This window comes from Procambarus clarkii, chromosome 73 (genome assembly GCF_040958095.1).
Source record: "Procambarus clarkii isolate CNS0578487 chromosome 73, FALCON_Pclarkii_2.0, whole genome shotgun sequence".
NCBI classification, from domain to species: Eukaryota; Metazoa; Arthropoda; class Malacostraca; order Decapoda; family Cambaridae; genus Procambarus; species Procambarus clarkii.
The window spans coordinates 3,031,537-3,048,875 of record NC_091222.1 but is presented as its reverse complement, the minus strand read 5'-3'; positions in this window follow the sequence as shown (position 1 = coordinate 3,048,875).

Here is a 17,339-nt window from a genome sequence, read left to right as displayed (position 1 = left end):
TCCCAAATCCGATACCTGAGCCATATTTTGAAAACAAATTCTGGCTCTCTGCACGTATTTGCAGTTGGAAATTCCGACTTTTTATACCGAAAATATGATAATTACTGAAAGCAGCGGTGGGTCACATTTTGCCTAAACCCCCCCCCCCCTGCAGTTTTTAAAATATCCTAAACATCCCAAAACCGATACCTGAGGCATATTTTGGAGCCAAATTCTGGCTCTCTTCACGTATTTAAGTTTCAAATTCCGACTTTTTATACTGTAAATATACCAATTACTGAAAGCGGCGGTGGGTCACATTTTGCCTAAACCCCCCTGCAGTTTTCAAAATATCCCAAACATCCCAAATAAGATACCTGAGCCATATTTTAGAGCCAAATTCTGGCTCTCTGCACGTATTCGCAGTTTGAAATTTCGGCTTTTTATTCCGAAAATATGCCAATTACTGAAAGCAGCGGTGGGTCACTGTTTGTCCAAACCCCCCTGCAGTTTTCAAAATATCCCAAACATACCAAATCCGATACCTGAGCCATATTTTGGAGCCAAATTCTGGCTCTCTGCACGTTTTCGCAGTTGGAAATTCCGGATTTTTATACCGAAAATATGCGAATTACTGAAAGCGGCGGTGGGTCACATTTTGCCCAAACCCCCCTGCAGTTTTCAAAATATCCCAAACATCTCAAATCCGATACCTGAGCCATATTTTAGAGCCAAATTCTGGCTCTCTGCACGTATTTGCAGTTTGAAATTCCGGCTTTTTATACTGAAAATATGCCAATTACTGAAAGCGGCGGTGGGTCACATTTTGCCCAAACCCCCCTGCAGTTTTTAAAATATCCCAAACATCATAAATCCTATACCTGAGGCATATTTTGGAACCAAATTTTGGCTCTCTTCACGTATTTAAGTTTGAAATTCAGACTTTTTATACTAAAAATATACCAATTACTGAAAGCGGCGGAGGGTCACATTTTGCCTAAACCCATCTGCAGTTTTCAAAATGTCCCAAACATCCCAAATCCGAAACCTGAGCCATATTTTGGAGCCAAATTCTGGCTCTCTGCACTTATTCGCAGTTTGAAATTCAGGCTTTTTATACCGAAAATATGCCAATTACTGAAAGCGGCAGTGGGTCACATTTTGTCCAAAACCCCTTGCAGTTTTCAAAATATCCCAAACATACCAAATCCGATACCTGAGCCATATTTTGGAGCCAAATTCTGGCTCTCTGCGCGTATTCGCAGTTTGAAATTCCGGCTTTTTATACCGAAAATATGCCAATTACTGAAAGCGGCGGTGGGTCACATTTTGCCCAAACCCCCCTGCAGTTTTCAAAATATCCAAAACATCCCAAACCGACACTTGAGCCATATTTTTTAGCCAAATTCTGGCTCTCTTCACGTATTTAAGTTTGAAATTCCGAATTTTTATATTGAAAATATACCAAATACTGAAAGCGGCGGTGGGTCACATTTTGCCTAAACCCCCCTGCAAATTTCAAAATATCCCAAACATCCCAAATAAGATACCTGAGCCATATTTTAGAGCCACATTCTGGCTCTCTGTGCGTATTCGCAGTTTGAAATTCCGGCTTTTTATTCCGAAAATATGCCAATTACTGAAAGCAGCGGTGGGTCACAATTTGCCCAAACCCCCTTGCAGTTTTCAAAATATCCCAAACATCCCAAATCCGATACCTGAGCCATATTTTGGAGCCAAAATCTAGCTATCTGCACTTATTCGCAGTTGGAAATTCCGGCTTTTTATACCGAAAATATGCAAATTACTGAAAGCGGCGGTGGGTCACATTTTGCCCAAACCCCCCTGCAGTTTTCAAAATATCCCAAACATCCCAAATCCGATACCTGAGCCATATTTTAGAGCCAAATTCTGGCTCTCTGCACGTATTTGCAGTTTGAAATCCCGGCTTTTTATACCAAAAATATGCCAATTACTGAAAGCGACGGTGGGTCACATTTTGGCCAAAACTCCCTGCAGTTTTCAAAATATCCCAAACATCCCAAATCCGATAACTGAGCCCTATTTTGGAGCCAAATTCTGGCCCTCTGAACGTATTCGCAGTTTGAAATTCCGACTTTTTATACCGAAAATATGCCAATTACTGAAACGGCGGTGGGTCACATTTTGCCTAAACCCCCCTGCAGTTTTCAAAATATTCCAAACATCCCATATAAGATACCTGAGCCATATTTTGCAGCCAAATTCTAGCTCTCTGCACGTATTTGCAGTTTGAAATTCCGAATTTTGTATTGAAAATATACAAATTACTGAAAACGGTGGTGGGTCCCGTTTTGCCCAAACACCCCTGCAGTTTTCAAAATAACCCAAACATCCCAAATCCGATACCTGAGCCATATTTTGGAGACAAATTCTGGCTCTCTGCACGTATTTGCAGTTGGAAATTCCGAATTTTTATACCGAAAATATGATAATTACTGAAAGCAGCGGTGGGTCACATTTTGCCTAAACCCCCCTGCAGTTTTTAAAATATCCTAAACATCCCAAAACCGATACCTGAGGCATATTTTCGAGCCAAATTCTGGCTCTCTTCACGTATTTAAGTTTCAAATTCCGACTTTTTATACTGTAAATATACCAATTACTGAAAGCGGCGGTGGGTCACATTTTGCCTAAACCCCCCTGCTGTTTTCAAAATATCCCAAACATCCCAAATAAGATACCTGAGCCATATTTTAGAGCCAAATTCTGGCTCTCTGCACGTATTCGCAGTTTGAAATTCCGGCTTTTTATTCCGAAAATATGCCAATTACTGAAAGCAGCGGTGGGTCACTGTTTGTCCAAACCCCCCTGCAGTTTTCAAAATATCCCAAACATACCAAATCCTATACCTGAGCCATATTTTGGAGCCAAATTCTGGCTCTCTGCACGTTTTCGCAGTTGGAAATTCCGGATTTTTATACCGAAAATATGCGAATTACTGAAAGCGGCGGTGGGTCACATTTTGCCCAAACCCCCCTGCAGTTTTCAAAATATCCCAAACATCCCAAACCGACACTTGAGCCATATTTTGGAGCCAAATTCTGGGTCTCTGCACGTATTTGCAGTTTGAAATTCCGAATTTTTATACTGAAAATATACCAATTACTGAAAGCGGCGGTGGGTCACATTTTGCCCAAAAACCCCTGCAGTTTTCAAAATATCCCAAACATCCCAAATAAGATACCTGAGCCATATTTTAGAGCCAAATTCTGGCTCTCTGCACGTATTAGCAGTTGGAAATTCCGGCTTTTTATACCGAAAATATGCGAATTACTGAGAGCGGCGGTGGGTCACATTTTGCCCAAACCCCCCTGCAGTTTTCAAAATATCACAAACATCCCAAATCCTATAACTGAGCCATATTTTAGAGCCAAATTCTGGCTCTCTGCACGTATTCGCAGTTTTAAATTCCGGCTTTTTATACCGAAAATATGTCAATTACTGAAAGCGGCGGTGGGTCACATTTTGCCAAAACCCCCCTGCAGTTTTCAAAATATCCCAAACATCCCAAATCCGATACCTGAGCAATATTTTGGAGCCAAATTCTGGCTCTCTGCACGTATTTGCAGTTTGAAATTCCGACTTTTTATACTGAAAATATACCAATTACTGAAAGCTGCAGTGGGTCACATTTTGCCCAAACCCCCCTGCAGTTTTCCAAATATCCCAAACATCCCAAATCCGATACCTGAGCCATATTTTGCAGCCAAATTCTGGCTCTCTGCACGTATTTGCAGTTTGAAATTCCAAAATTTTATACTGAAAATATACGAATTATTGAAAGCGGCGGTGGGTCACATTTTGCCCAAACCCCCCTGCAATTTTCAAAACATCCCAAACATCCCAAATCCGACACCTGAGCCATATTTTGGAGCCAAATTCTGGCTCTCTGCATGTTTTCGCAGTTGGAAATTCCGACTTTTTATACTGAAAATATGCCAATTACTGAAAGCTGCGGTGGGTCACATTTTGCCCAAACCCGCCTGAAGTTTTCAAAATATCCCAAACATTCCAAATCCTATTCCTGAGCCATGTTTTAGAGGAAAATTCTGGCTCTCTGCACGTATTTGCAGTTTGAAATTCCGACATTTTATACTGAAAATATACCAATTATTGAAAGCGGCGGTGGGTCACATTTTGCCCAAACCCCCCTGCAATTTTCAAAATATCCCAAACATCCCAAATCCGATACCTGAGCCATGTTTTGGAGCCAAATTCTGGCTCTCTGCATGTTTTCGCAGTTGGAAATTCCGACTTTTTATACCGAAAATATGCCAATTACTGAGAGAGTCGTTGAGTCACATTTTGCCCAAACCCCCCTGCAATTTTCAAAATATCCCAAACATCCCAAATCCGATACCTGAGCCATATTTTAGAGCCAAATTCTGGCTCTCTGCACGTATTCGCAGTTTGAAATTCCGGCTTTTTATACCGAAATATGCCAATTACTGAAAGCGGCGGTGGGTCACATTTTGCCCAAACCCCCCTGCAGTTTTCAAAATATCCTAAACATCCCAAATCCGATACCTAAGCCATATTTTAGAGCCAAATTCTGGCTCTCTGCACACATTTGCAGTTTGAAATTCCGGCTTTTTATACCGAAAATATGCCAATTACAGAAAGCGGCGGTGGGTCACATTTGGCCCAAACCCCCCTGCAGTTTTCAAAATATCCCAAACATCCCAAATCCGATACCAGTGCCATATTTTGGAGCCAAATTCTGGCTCTCTGCACGTATTTGCAGTTTGAAATTCCGACTTTTTTTACCGGAAATATACCAATTACTGAAAGCGTCGGTGGGTCACATTTTGCCCAAACACCCCTGCAGTTTTCAAAATATCCCAAACATCCCAAATCCAATAGCTAAGCCATATTTTAGAGCCAAATTCTGGCTCTCTGCACGTATTCGCAGTTGGAAATTCCGGCTCTTTATACCGAAAATATGCGAATTACTGAGAGCGGCGGTGGGTCACATTTTGCCCAAACCCCCCTGCAGTTTTTAAATATCCCAAACATCCCAATTCCTATAATTGAGCCATATTTTAGAGCCAAATTTTGGCTCTCTGCACGTATTCGCAGTTTGAAATTCCGGCTTTTTATACCGAAAATATGTCAATTACTGAAAGCGGCGGTGGGTCACATTTTGCCCAAAACCCCCTGCAGTTTTCAAAATATCCCAAATATCCCAAATCCGATACCTGAGGAATATTTTGGAGCCAAATTCTGGCTCTCTGCACGTATTTGCAGTTTGAAATTCCGAATTTTTATACTGTAAATATACCAATTACTGAAAGCGGCGGTGGGTCACATTTTGCCCAAACCCCCCTGCAGTTTTAAAAATATCCTAAACATCCCAAATCCGATAGCTAAGCCATATTTTAGAGCCAAATTATGGCTCTCTGCACACATTTGCAGCTTGAAATTCCGGCTTTTTATACCGAAAATATGCCAATTACTGAAAGCGGCGGTGGGTCACATTTTGCCCAAACCCCCCTGCAGTTTTCCAAATATCCCAAACATCCCAAATCCGATACCTGTGCCATATTTTGCAGCCAAATTCTGGCTCTCTGCACGTATTTGCAGTTTGAAATTCCAAAATTTTATACTGAAAATATACCAATTATTGAAAACGGCGGTGGGTCACATTTTGCCCAAACCCCCCTGCAATTTTCAAAACATCCCAAACATCCCAAATCCGACACCTGAGCCATATTTTGGAGCCAAATTCTGGCTCTCTGCATGTTTTCGCAGTTGGAAATTCCGACTTTTTATACTGAAAATATGCCAATTACTGAAAGCTGCGGTGGGTCACATTTTGCCCAAACCCGCCTGAAGTTTTCAAAATATCCCAAACATTCCAAATCCTATTCCTGAGCCATATTTTAGAGGAAAATTCTGGCTCTCTGCACGTATTTGCAGTTTGAAATTCCGACATTTTATACTGAAAATATACCAATTATTGAAAGCGGCGGTGGGTCACATTTTGCCCAAACCCCCCTGCAATTTTCAAAATATCCCAAACATCCCAAATCCGATACCTGAGCCATGTTTTGGAGCCAAATTCTGGCTCTCTGCATGTTTTCGCAGTTGGAAATTCCGACTTTTTATACCGAAAATATGCCAATTACTGAGAGAGTCGTTGAGTCACATTTTGCCCAAACCCCCCTGCAATTTTCAAAATATCCCAAACATCCCAAATCCGATACCTGAGCCATATTTTAGAGCCAAATTCTGGCTCTCTGCACGTATTCGCAGTTTGAAATTCCGGCTTTTTATACCGAAATATGCCAATTACTGAAAGCGGCGGTGGGTCACATTTTGCCCAAACCCCCCTGCAGTTTTCAAAATATCCTAAACATCCCAAATCCGATACCTAAGCCATATTTTAGAGCCAAATTCTGGCTCTCTGCACACATTTGCAGTTTGAAATTCCGGCTTTTTATACCGAAAATATGCCAATTACAGAAAGCGGCGGTGGGTCACATTTTGCCCAAACCCCCCTGCAGTTTTCAAAATATCCCAAACATCCCAAATCCGATACCAGTGCCATATTTTGGAGCCAAATTCTGGCTCTCTGCACGTATTTGCAGTTTGAAATTCCGACTTTTTATACCGGAAATATACCAATTACTGAAAGCGGCGGTGGGTCACATTTTGCCCAAACACCCCTGCAGTTTTCAAAATATCCCAAACATCCCAAATCCGATAGCTAAGCCATATTTTAGAGCCAAATTCTGGCTCTCTGCACGTATTCGCAGTTGGAAATTCCGGCTCTTTATACCGAAAATATGCGAATTACTGAGAGCGGCGGTGGGTCACATTTTGCCCAAACCCCCCTGCAGTTTTTAAATATCCCAAACATCCCAATTCCTATAATTGAGCCATATTTTAGAGCCAAATTCTGGCTCTCTGCACGTATTCGCAGTTTGAAATTCCGGCTTTTTATACCGAAAATATGTCAATTACTGAAAGCGGCGGTGGGTCACATTTTGCCCAAAACCCCCTGCAGTTTTCAAAATATCCCAAATATCCCAAATCCGATACCTGAGGAATATTTTGGAGCCAAATTCTGGCTCTCTGCACGTATTTGCAGTTTGAAATTCCGAATTTTTATACTGAAAATATACCAATTACTGAAAGCGGCGGTGGGTCACATTTTGCCCAAACCCCCCTGCAGTATTCAAAATATCCTAAACATCCCAAATCCGATAGCTAAGCCATATTTTAGAGCCAAATTCTGGCTCTCTGCACACATTTGCAGCTTGAAATTCCGGCTTTTTATACCGAAAATATGCCAATTACTGAAAGCGGCGGTGGGTCACATTTTGCCCAAACCCCCCTGCAGTTTTCAAAATATCCCAAACATCCCAAATCCGATACCTGAGCCATATTTTGGAGCCAAATTCTGGCTCTCTGCACGTATTTACAGTTAGAAATTCCGACTTTTTATACCGGAAATATACCAATTACTGAAAGCGGCGGTGGGTCACATTTTGCCCAAAAACTCCTGCAGTTTTCAAAATATCCCAAACATCCCAAATAAGATACCTGAGCCATATTTTACAGCCAAATTCTGGCTCTCTGCACGTATTCGCAGTTGGAAATTCCGGCTTTTTATACCGAAAATATGCGAATTACTGAGAGCGGCGGTGGGTCACATTTTGCTCAAACCCCCCTGCAGTTTTTAAATATCCCAAACATCCCAATTCCTATAATTGAGCCATATTTTAGAGCCAAATTCTGGCTCTCTGCACGTATTCGCAGTTTGAAATTGCAGCTTTTTATACCGAAAATATGTCAATTACTGAAAGCGGCGGTGGGTCTCATTTTGCCCAAACCCCCCTGCAGTTTTCAAAATATCCCAAATACCCCAAATCCGATACCTGAGGAATATTTTGGAGCCAAATTCTGGCTCTCTGCACGTATTTGCAGTTTGAAATTCCGAATTTTTATACTGAAAATATACCAAATACTGAAAGCGGCGGTGGGTCACATTTTGCCGAAACCCCCCTGCAGTTTTCAAAATATCCTAAACATCCCAAATCCGATAGCTAAGCCATATTTTAGAGCCAAATTCTGGCTCTCTGCACACATTTGCAGTTTGAAATTCCGGCTTTTTATACCGAAAATATGCCAATTACTGAAAGCGGCGGTGGGTCACATTTTGCCCAAACCCCCCTGCAGTTTTCAAAATATCCCAAACATCCCAAATCCGATACCTGAGCCATATTTTGGAGCCAAATTCTGGCTCTCTGCACGTATTTACAGTTAGAAATTCCGACTTTTTATACCGGAAATATACCAATTACTGAAAGCGTCGGTGGGTCACATTTTGCCCAAAAACTCCTGCAGTTTTCAAAATATCCCAAACATCCCAAATCCGATACCTGAGCCATATTTTGCAGCCAAATTCTGGCTCTCTGCACGTATTTGCAGTTTGAAATTCCGAAATTTTATACTGAAAATATACCAATTATTGAAAGCGGCGGTGGGTCACATTTTGCCCAAACCCCTCTGCAATTTTCAAAATATCCCAAACATCCCAAATCCGATACCTGAGCCATATTTTGGAGCCAAATTCTGGCTCTCTGCATGTTTTCGCAGTTGGAAATTCCGACTTTTTATACTGAAAATATGCCAATTACTGAAAGCTGCGGTGGGTCACATTTTGCCCAAACCCGCCTGAAGTTTTCAAAATATCCCAAACATTCCAAATCCGATTCCTGATCCATATTTTAGAGGAAAATTCTGGCTCTCTGCACGTATTTGCAGTTTGAAATTCCGACATTTTATACTGAAAATATACCAATTATTGAAAGCGGCGGTGGGTCACATTTTGCACAAACCCCCCTCCAAATTTCAAAATATCCCAAACATCCCAAATCCGATAACTGAGCCATGTTTTGGAGCCAATTTCTGGCTCTCTGCATGTTTTCGCAGTTGGAAATTCCGACTTTTTATACCGAAAATATGCCAATTACTGAGAGAGTCGTTGAGTCACATTTTGCCCAAACCCCCTGCAATTTTCAAAATATCCCAAACATCCCAAATCCGAAACCTGAGCCATATTTTAGAGCCAAATTCTGGCTCTCTGCACGTATTCGCAGTTGGAAATTCCGGCTTTTTATACCGAAAATATGCGAATTACTGAGAGCGGCGGTGGGTCACATTTTGCCCAAACCCCCCTGCAGTTTTCAAAATATCCCAAACATCCCAAATCCTATAATTGAGCCAAATTCTGGCTCTCTGCACGTATTCGCAGTTTGAAATTCCGGCTTTTTATACCGAAAATATGTCAATTACTGAAATCGGCGGTGGGTCACATTTTGCCCAAACCCCCCTGCAGTTTTCAAAATATCCCAAATATCCCAAATCCGATACCTGAGGAATATTTTGGAGCCAAATTCTGGCTCTCTGCACGTATTTGCAGTTTGAAATTCCGACTTTTTATACTGAAAATATGCCAATTACTGAAAGCTGAGGTGGGTCACATTTTGCACAAACCCCCCTGCAGTTTTCAAAATATCCCAAACATTCCAAATCCGATACCTGAGCCATATTTTAGAGGGAAATTCTGGCTCTCTGCACGTATTCGCAGTTTGAAGATCCGGCTTTTTATACCGATAATATGCCAATTACTGAAAGCGGCGGTGGGTCACATTTTGCCCAAACCCCCCTGCAGTTTTCAAAATATCCTAAACATCCCAAATCCGATAGCTAAGCCATATTTTAGAGCCAAATTCTGGCTCTCTGCACACATTTGCAGTTTGAAATTCCGGCTTTTTATACCGAAAATATGCCAATTACTGAAAGCGGCGGTGGGTCACATTTTGCCCAAACCCCCCTGCAGTTTTCAAAATATCCCAAACATCCCAAATCCGATACCTGAGCCATATTTTGGAGCCAAATTCTGGCTCTCTGCACGTATTTACAGTTAGAAATTCCGACTTTTTATACCGGAAATATACCAATTACTGAAAGCGGCGGTGGGTCACATTTTGCCCAAAAACTCCTGCAGTTTTCAAAATATCCCAAACATCCCAAATAAGATACCTGAGCCATATTTTAGAGCCAAATTCTGGCTCTCTGCACGTATTCGCAGTTGGAAATTCCGGCTTTTTATACCGAAAATATGCGAATTACTGAGAGCGGCGGTGGGTCACAATTTGCCCAAACCCCCCTGCAGTTTTCAAAATATCCCAAACATCCCAAATCCTATAATTGAGCCATATTTTAGAGCCAAATTCTGGCTCTCTGCACGTATTCGCAGTTTGAAATTCCGTCTTTTTATACCGAAAATATGTCAATTACTGAAAGCGGCGGTGGGTCACATTTTGCCCAAACCCCCCTGCAGTTTTCAAAATATCCCAAACATCCCAAATCCGATACCTGAGCAATATTTTGGAGCCAAATTCTGGCTCTCTGCACGTATTTGCAGTTTGAAATTCCGAATTTTTATACTGAAAATATACCAATTACTGAAAGCTGCGGTGGGTCACCTTTTGCCCAAACCCCCCTGCAGTTTTCCAAATACCCCAAACATCCCAAATCCGATACCTGAGCCATATTTTGCAGCCAAATTCTGGCTCTCTGCACGTATTTGCAGTTTGAAATTCCGAAATTTTATACTGAAAATATACCAATTATTGAAAGCGGCGGTGGGTCACATTTTGCCCAAACCCCCTTGCAATTTTCAAAATATCCCAAACATCCCAAATCCGATACCTGAGCCATATTTTGGAGCCAAATTCTGGCTCTCTGCATGTTTTCGCAGTTGGAAATTCCGACTTTTTATACTGAAAATATGCCAATTACTGAAAGCTGCGGTGGGTCACATTTTGCCCAAACCCGCCTGAAGTTTTCAAAATATCCCAAACATTCCAAATCCGATTCCTGAGCCATATTTTAGAGGAAAATTCTGGCTCTCTGCACGTATTTGCAGTTTGAAATTCCGACATTTTATACTGAAAATATACCAATTATTGAAAGCGGCGGTGGGTCAAAATTTTGCCCAAACCCCCCTGCAATTTTCAAAATATCCCAAACATCCCAAATCCGATACCTGAGCCATGTTTTGGAGCCAAATTCTGGCTCTCTGCATGATTTCGCAGTTGGAAATTCCGACTTTTTATACCGAAAATATGCCAATTACTGAGAGCGGCGGTGGGTCACATTTTGCCCAAACCCCCCTGCAGTTTTCAAAATATCCCAAACATCCCAAATCCTATAATTGAGCCATATTTTAGAGCCAAATTCTGGCTCTCTGCACGTATTCGCAGTTTGAAATTCCGTCTTTTTATACCGAAAATATGTCAATTACTGAAAGCGGCGGTGGGTCACATTTTGCCCAAACCCCCCTGCAGTTTTCAAAATATCCCAAACATCCCAAATCCGATACCTGAGCAATATTTTGGAGCCAAATTCTGGCTCTCTGCATGATTTCGCAGTTGGAAATTCCGACTTTTTATACCGAAAATATGCCAATTACTGAGAGCGGCGGTGGGTCACATTTTGCCCAAACCCCCCTGCAGTTTTCAAAATATCCCAAACATCCCAAATCCTATAATTGAGCCATATTTTAGAGCCAAATTCTGGCTCTCTGCACGTATTTACAGTTAGAAATTCCGACTTTTTATACCGGAAATATACCAATTACTGAAAGCGGCGGTGGGTCACATTTTGCCCAAAAATTCCTGCAGTTTTCAAAATATCCCAAACATCCCAAATAAGATACCTGAGCCATATTTTAGAGCCAAATTCTGGCTCTCTGCACGTATTCGCAGTTGGAAATTCCGGCTTTTTATACCGAAAATATGCGAATTACTGAGAGCGGCGGTGGGTCACATTTTGCCCAAACCCCCCTGCAGTTTTCAAAATATCCCAAACATCCCAAATCCTATAATTGAGCCATATTTTAGAGCCAAATTCTGGCTCTCTGCACGTATTCGCAGTTTGAAATTCCGTCTTTTTATACCGAAAATATGTCAATTACTGAAAGCGGCGGTGGGTCACATTTTGCCCAAACCCCCCTGCAGTTTTCAAAATATCCCAAACATCCCAAATCCGATACCTGAGCAATATTTTGGAGCCAAATTCTGGCTCTCTGCACGTATTTGCAGTTTGAAATTCCGACTTTTTATACTGAAAATATACCAATTACTGAAAGCTGCGGTGGGTCACCTTTTGCCCAAACCCCCCTGCAGTTTTCCAAATATCCCAAACATCCCAAATCCGATACCTGAGCCATATTTTGCAGCCAAATTCTGGCTCTCTGCACGTATTTGCAGTTTGAAATTCCGAAATTTTATACTGAAAATATACCAATTATTGAAAGCGGCGGTGGGTCACATTTGGCCCAAACCCCCCTGCAATTTTCAAAATATCCCAAACATCCCAAATCCGATACCTGAGCCATATTTTGGAGCCAAATTCTGGCTCTCTGCATGTTTTCGCAGTTGGAAATTCCGACTTTTTATTCTGAAAATATGCCAATTACTGAAAGCTGCGGTGGGTCACATTTTGCCCAAACCCGCCTGAAGTTTTCAAAATATCCCAAACATTCCAAATCCGATTCCTGAGCCATATTTTAGAGGAAAATTCTGGCTCTCTGCACGTATTTGCAGTTTGAAATTCCGACATTTTATACTGAAAATATACCAATTATTGAAAGCGGCGGTGGGTCACATTTTGCCCAAACCCCCCTGCAATTTTCAAAATATCCCAAACATCCCAAATCCGATACCTGAGCCATGTTTTGAAGCCAAATTCTGGCTCTCTGCATGATTTCGCAGTTGGAAATTCCGACTTTTTATACCGAAAATATGCCAATTACTGAGAGAGTCGTTGAGTCACATTTTGCCCAAACCCCCTGCAATTTTCAAAATATCCCAAACATCCCAAATCCGATTCCTGAGCCATATTTTAGAGCCAAATTCTGGCTCTCTGCACGTATTCGCAGTTGGAAATTCCGGCTTTTTATACCGAAAATATGCCAATTACTGAGAGCGGCGGTGGGTCACATTTTGCCCAAACCCCCCTGCAGTTTTCAAAATATCCCAAACATCCCAAATCCTATAATTGAGCCATATTTTAGAGCCAAATTCTTTCTCTCTGCACGTATTCGCAGTTTGAAATTCCGGCTTTTTATACCGAAAATATGTCAATTACTGAAAGCGGCGGTGGGTCACATTTTGCCCAAACCCCCCTGCAGTTTTCAAAATATCCCAAATATCCCAAATCCGATACCTGAGGAATATTTTGGAGCCAAATTCTGGCTCTCTGCACGTATTTGCAGTTTGAAATTCCGACTTTTTATACTGAAAATATGCCAATTACTGAAAGCTGAGGTGGGTCACATTTTGCCCAAACCCCCCTGCAGTTTTCAAAATATCCCAAACATTCCAAATCCGATACCTGAGCCATATTTTAGAGGGAAATTCTGGCTCTCTGCACGTATTCGCAGTTTGAAGATCCGGCTTTTTATACCGATAATATGCCAATTACTGAAAGCGGCGGTGGGTCACATTTTGCCCAAACCCCCCTGCAGTTTTCAAAATATCCCAAACATCCCAAATCCGATACCTGAGCCATATTTTGCAGCCAAATTCTGGCTCTCTGCACGTATTTGCAGTTTGAAATTCCGAAATTTTATACTGAAAATATACCAGTTATTGAAAGCGGCGGTGGGTCACATTTTGCCTAAACCCCCCTGCAATTTTCAAAATATCCCAAACATCCCAAATCCGATACCTGAGCCATATTTTGGAGCCAAATTCTGGCTCTCTGCATGTTTTCGCAGTTGGAAATTCCGACTTTTTATACTGAAAATATGCCAATTACTAAAAGCTGCGGTGGGTCACATTTTGCCCAAACCCGCATGCAGTTTTCAAAATATCCCAAACATTCCAAATCCGATTCCTGAGCCATATTTTAGAGGATAATTCTATCTCTCTGCACGTATTTGCAGTTTGAAATTCCGAAATTTTATACTGAAAATATACCTATTATTGAAAGCGGCGGTGGGTCACATTTTGCCCAAACCCCCCTGCAATTTTCAAAATATCCCAAACATCCCAAATCCGATACCTGAGCCATATTTTAGAGCCAAAATCTGGCTCTTTGCACGTATTCGCAGTTTGAAATTCCGGCTTTTTAAACCGAAAATATGCCAATTACTGAAATCAGCGGTGGGTCACATTTTGACCAAACCCCCCTGCAGTTTTCAAAATATCCCAAACATCCCAAATCCGATACCTGAGCAATATTTTGGAGCCAAATTCTGGCTCTCTGCACGTATTCGCAGTTTGAAATTCCGAATTTTTATACCGAAAATATGCCAATTACTGAAAGCAGCGGTGGGTCACATTTTGCCCAAACCCCCCTGCAGTTTTCAAAATATCCCAAACATCCCCAATCCGATACCCGAGCCATATTTTGGAGCCAAATTCTGGCTCCCTTCACGTATTCGCAGTTCAAATTCCGGCAATTTATACCGAAAATATGTCAATTACTGAAAGCAGCGGTGGGTCACATTTTGCCCAAACCCCCCAGCTGTTTTAAAAATATCCCAAACATCCCAAATCCGATACCTGAGCCATATTTTTTAGTCAAATTCGGGCTCTCTGCACGTATTTGCAGTTTGAAATTCCGAAATTTATACTGAAAATATACCAATTACTGAAAGCGGCGGTGGGTCACATTTTGCCCAAACCCCCCTGCAGTTTTTAAAATATCCCAAACATCCCAAATCCGATACCTGAGCCATATTTTGGAGCCAAATTCTGGCTCTCTGCATGTATTCGCAGTTGGAAATTCCGAATTTTTATACCGAAATTATGCCAATTACTGAAAGCGGCGTTGTGTCACACTTTGCCCAAACCCCCCTGCAGTTTTCAAAATATCCCAAAACTCAAATCCGATACCTGAACCATATTTTGGAGCCAAATTCTGGCTCTCTGCACGTATTTGCAGTTTGAAATTCCGACTTTTTATACCGAAAATATGCCAATTACTGAAAGCGGCGGTGATTCACATTATGCCCAAACCCCCCTGCAGTTTTCAAAATATCCCAAACATCTCAAATCCGATACCTGAGCCATATTTCAGAGCCAAATTCTGGCTCTCTGCACGTATTCGCAGTTTGAAATTCCGGCTTTTTATACCGAAAATATGCCAATTACTGAAAGCAGCGGTGGGTCACATTTTGCCCAAACCCCCCTGTAGTATTTAAAATATCCCAAACAACCCAAATCCGATACCTGAGCCTTATTTTGGAGCCAAATTCTGGCTCTCTGCACGTATTCGCAGTTTGAAATTCCGAATTTTTATACCGAAAATATGCCAATTACTGAAAGCGGCGGTGAGTCACATTTTGCCCAAACCCCCCTGCAGTTTTCAAAATATCACAAACATCCCAAATCCGATATCTGAGCCATATTTTAGAGCCAAATTCTGGTTCTCTGCACGTATTCGCAGTTTGAAATTCCGGCTTTTTATACCGAAAATATGCCAATTACTGAAAGCGGCGGGGGGTCACATTTTGCCCAAACCCCCCTGCAGTTTTCAAAATATCCCAAACATCCCAAATCCGATACCTGAGCCATGTTTTAGAGCCAAGTTCTAGCTCTCTGCATGTATTCGCAGTTGGAAATTCAGACTTTTTATACATAAAATATGCCAATTACTGAAAGAGGCGGTGTGTTACACTTTGCCCAAACCCTCCTGCAGTTTACAAAATATCCCAAACATACCAAATCCGATACCGGAGCCATATTTTAGAGCCAAATTCTGGCTCCCTGCACGTACTCGCAAATGAAATTCCGGCTATTTATACCGAAAATATGTCAATTACTTAAAGCGGCGGTGGGTCACATTTTGCCCAAACCCCCCTGCTGTTTTAAAAATATCCCAAACATCCCAAATCCGATACCAGAGCCATATTTTGGAGCCAAATTCTGGCTCTCTGCACGTATTTGCAGTTGAAAATTCCGACTTTTTATACTGAAAATATACAATTACTGAAACCGGCGGTGGGTCACATTTTGCCCAAACCCCCCTGCAGTTTTCAAAATATCCCAAACATCCCAAATCCGATACCTGAACCATATTTTGGAGTCAAATTCTGGCTCTCTGCACGTATTTGCAGTTTGAAATTCCAAATTTTATACCGAAAATATGCCAATTACTGAAAGCGGCGGTGAGTCACATTTTGCCCAAACCCCCCTGCAATTTTCAAAATATCCCAAACATCCCAAATCCGATACCTGAGCCATATTTTAGAGCCAAATTCTGTCTCTCTGCACGTATTCGCAGTTTGAAATTCCGGCTTTTGATACCGAAAATATGCCAATTACTGAAAGCGGCGGTGGGTCACATTTTGCCCAAACCCCCCTGCAGTTTTCAAAATATCCCAAACATCCCAAATCCGATACCTGAGCCATGTTTTGGAGCCAAATTCTCGCTCTCTGCATGTTTTCGCAGTTGGAAATTCCGAATTTTTATACCGAAAATATGCCAATTACTGAGAGAGTCGGTGAGTCACATTTTGCCCAAACCCCCCTGCAATTTTCAAAATATCCCAAACATCCCAAATCCGATACCTGAGACATATTTTAGAGCCAAATTCAGGCTCTATGCACGTATTCGCAGTTTAAAATTCCAGCTTTTTATACAGAAAATATGCCAGTTACTGAAAGCGGCGGTGGGTCACATTTTGCCCAAACCCCCCTGCAGTTTTCAAAATATCCTAAACATCCCGAATCTGATACCTAAGCCATATTTTAGAGCTAAATTCTGGCTCTCTGCACATATTGGCAGTTTGAAATTCCGGCTTTTTATACCGAAAATATGCCAATTACTGAAAGCGGCGGTGGGTCACATTTTGCCAAAACCCCCCTGCAGTTTTCAAAATATCCCAAACATCCCAAATCCGATACCTGAGCCATATTTTGGAGCCAAATTCTGGCTCTCTGCACGTATTTGCAGCTAGAAATTCCGACTTTTTATACCGGAAATATACCAATTACTGAAAGCGGCGTTGGGTCACATTTTGCCCAAACACCCCTGCAGTTTTCAAAATATCCCAAACATCCCAAATATGATACCTGAGCCATATTTTAGAGCCAAATTCTGGCTCTCTGCACGTATTCGCAGTTGGAAATTCCGGCTTTATATACCGAAAATAAGCGAATTACTGAAAGCGGCTGTGGGTCACATTTTGCCCAAACCCCCCAGCTGTTTTAAAAATATCCCAAACATCCCAAATCCGATACCTGAGCCATATTTTTTAGCCAAATTCTGGCTCTCTGCACGTATTTGCA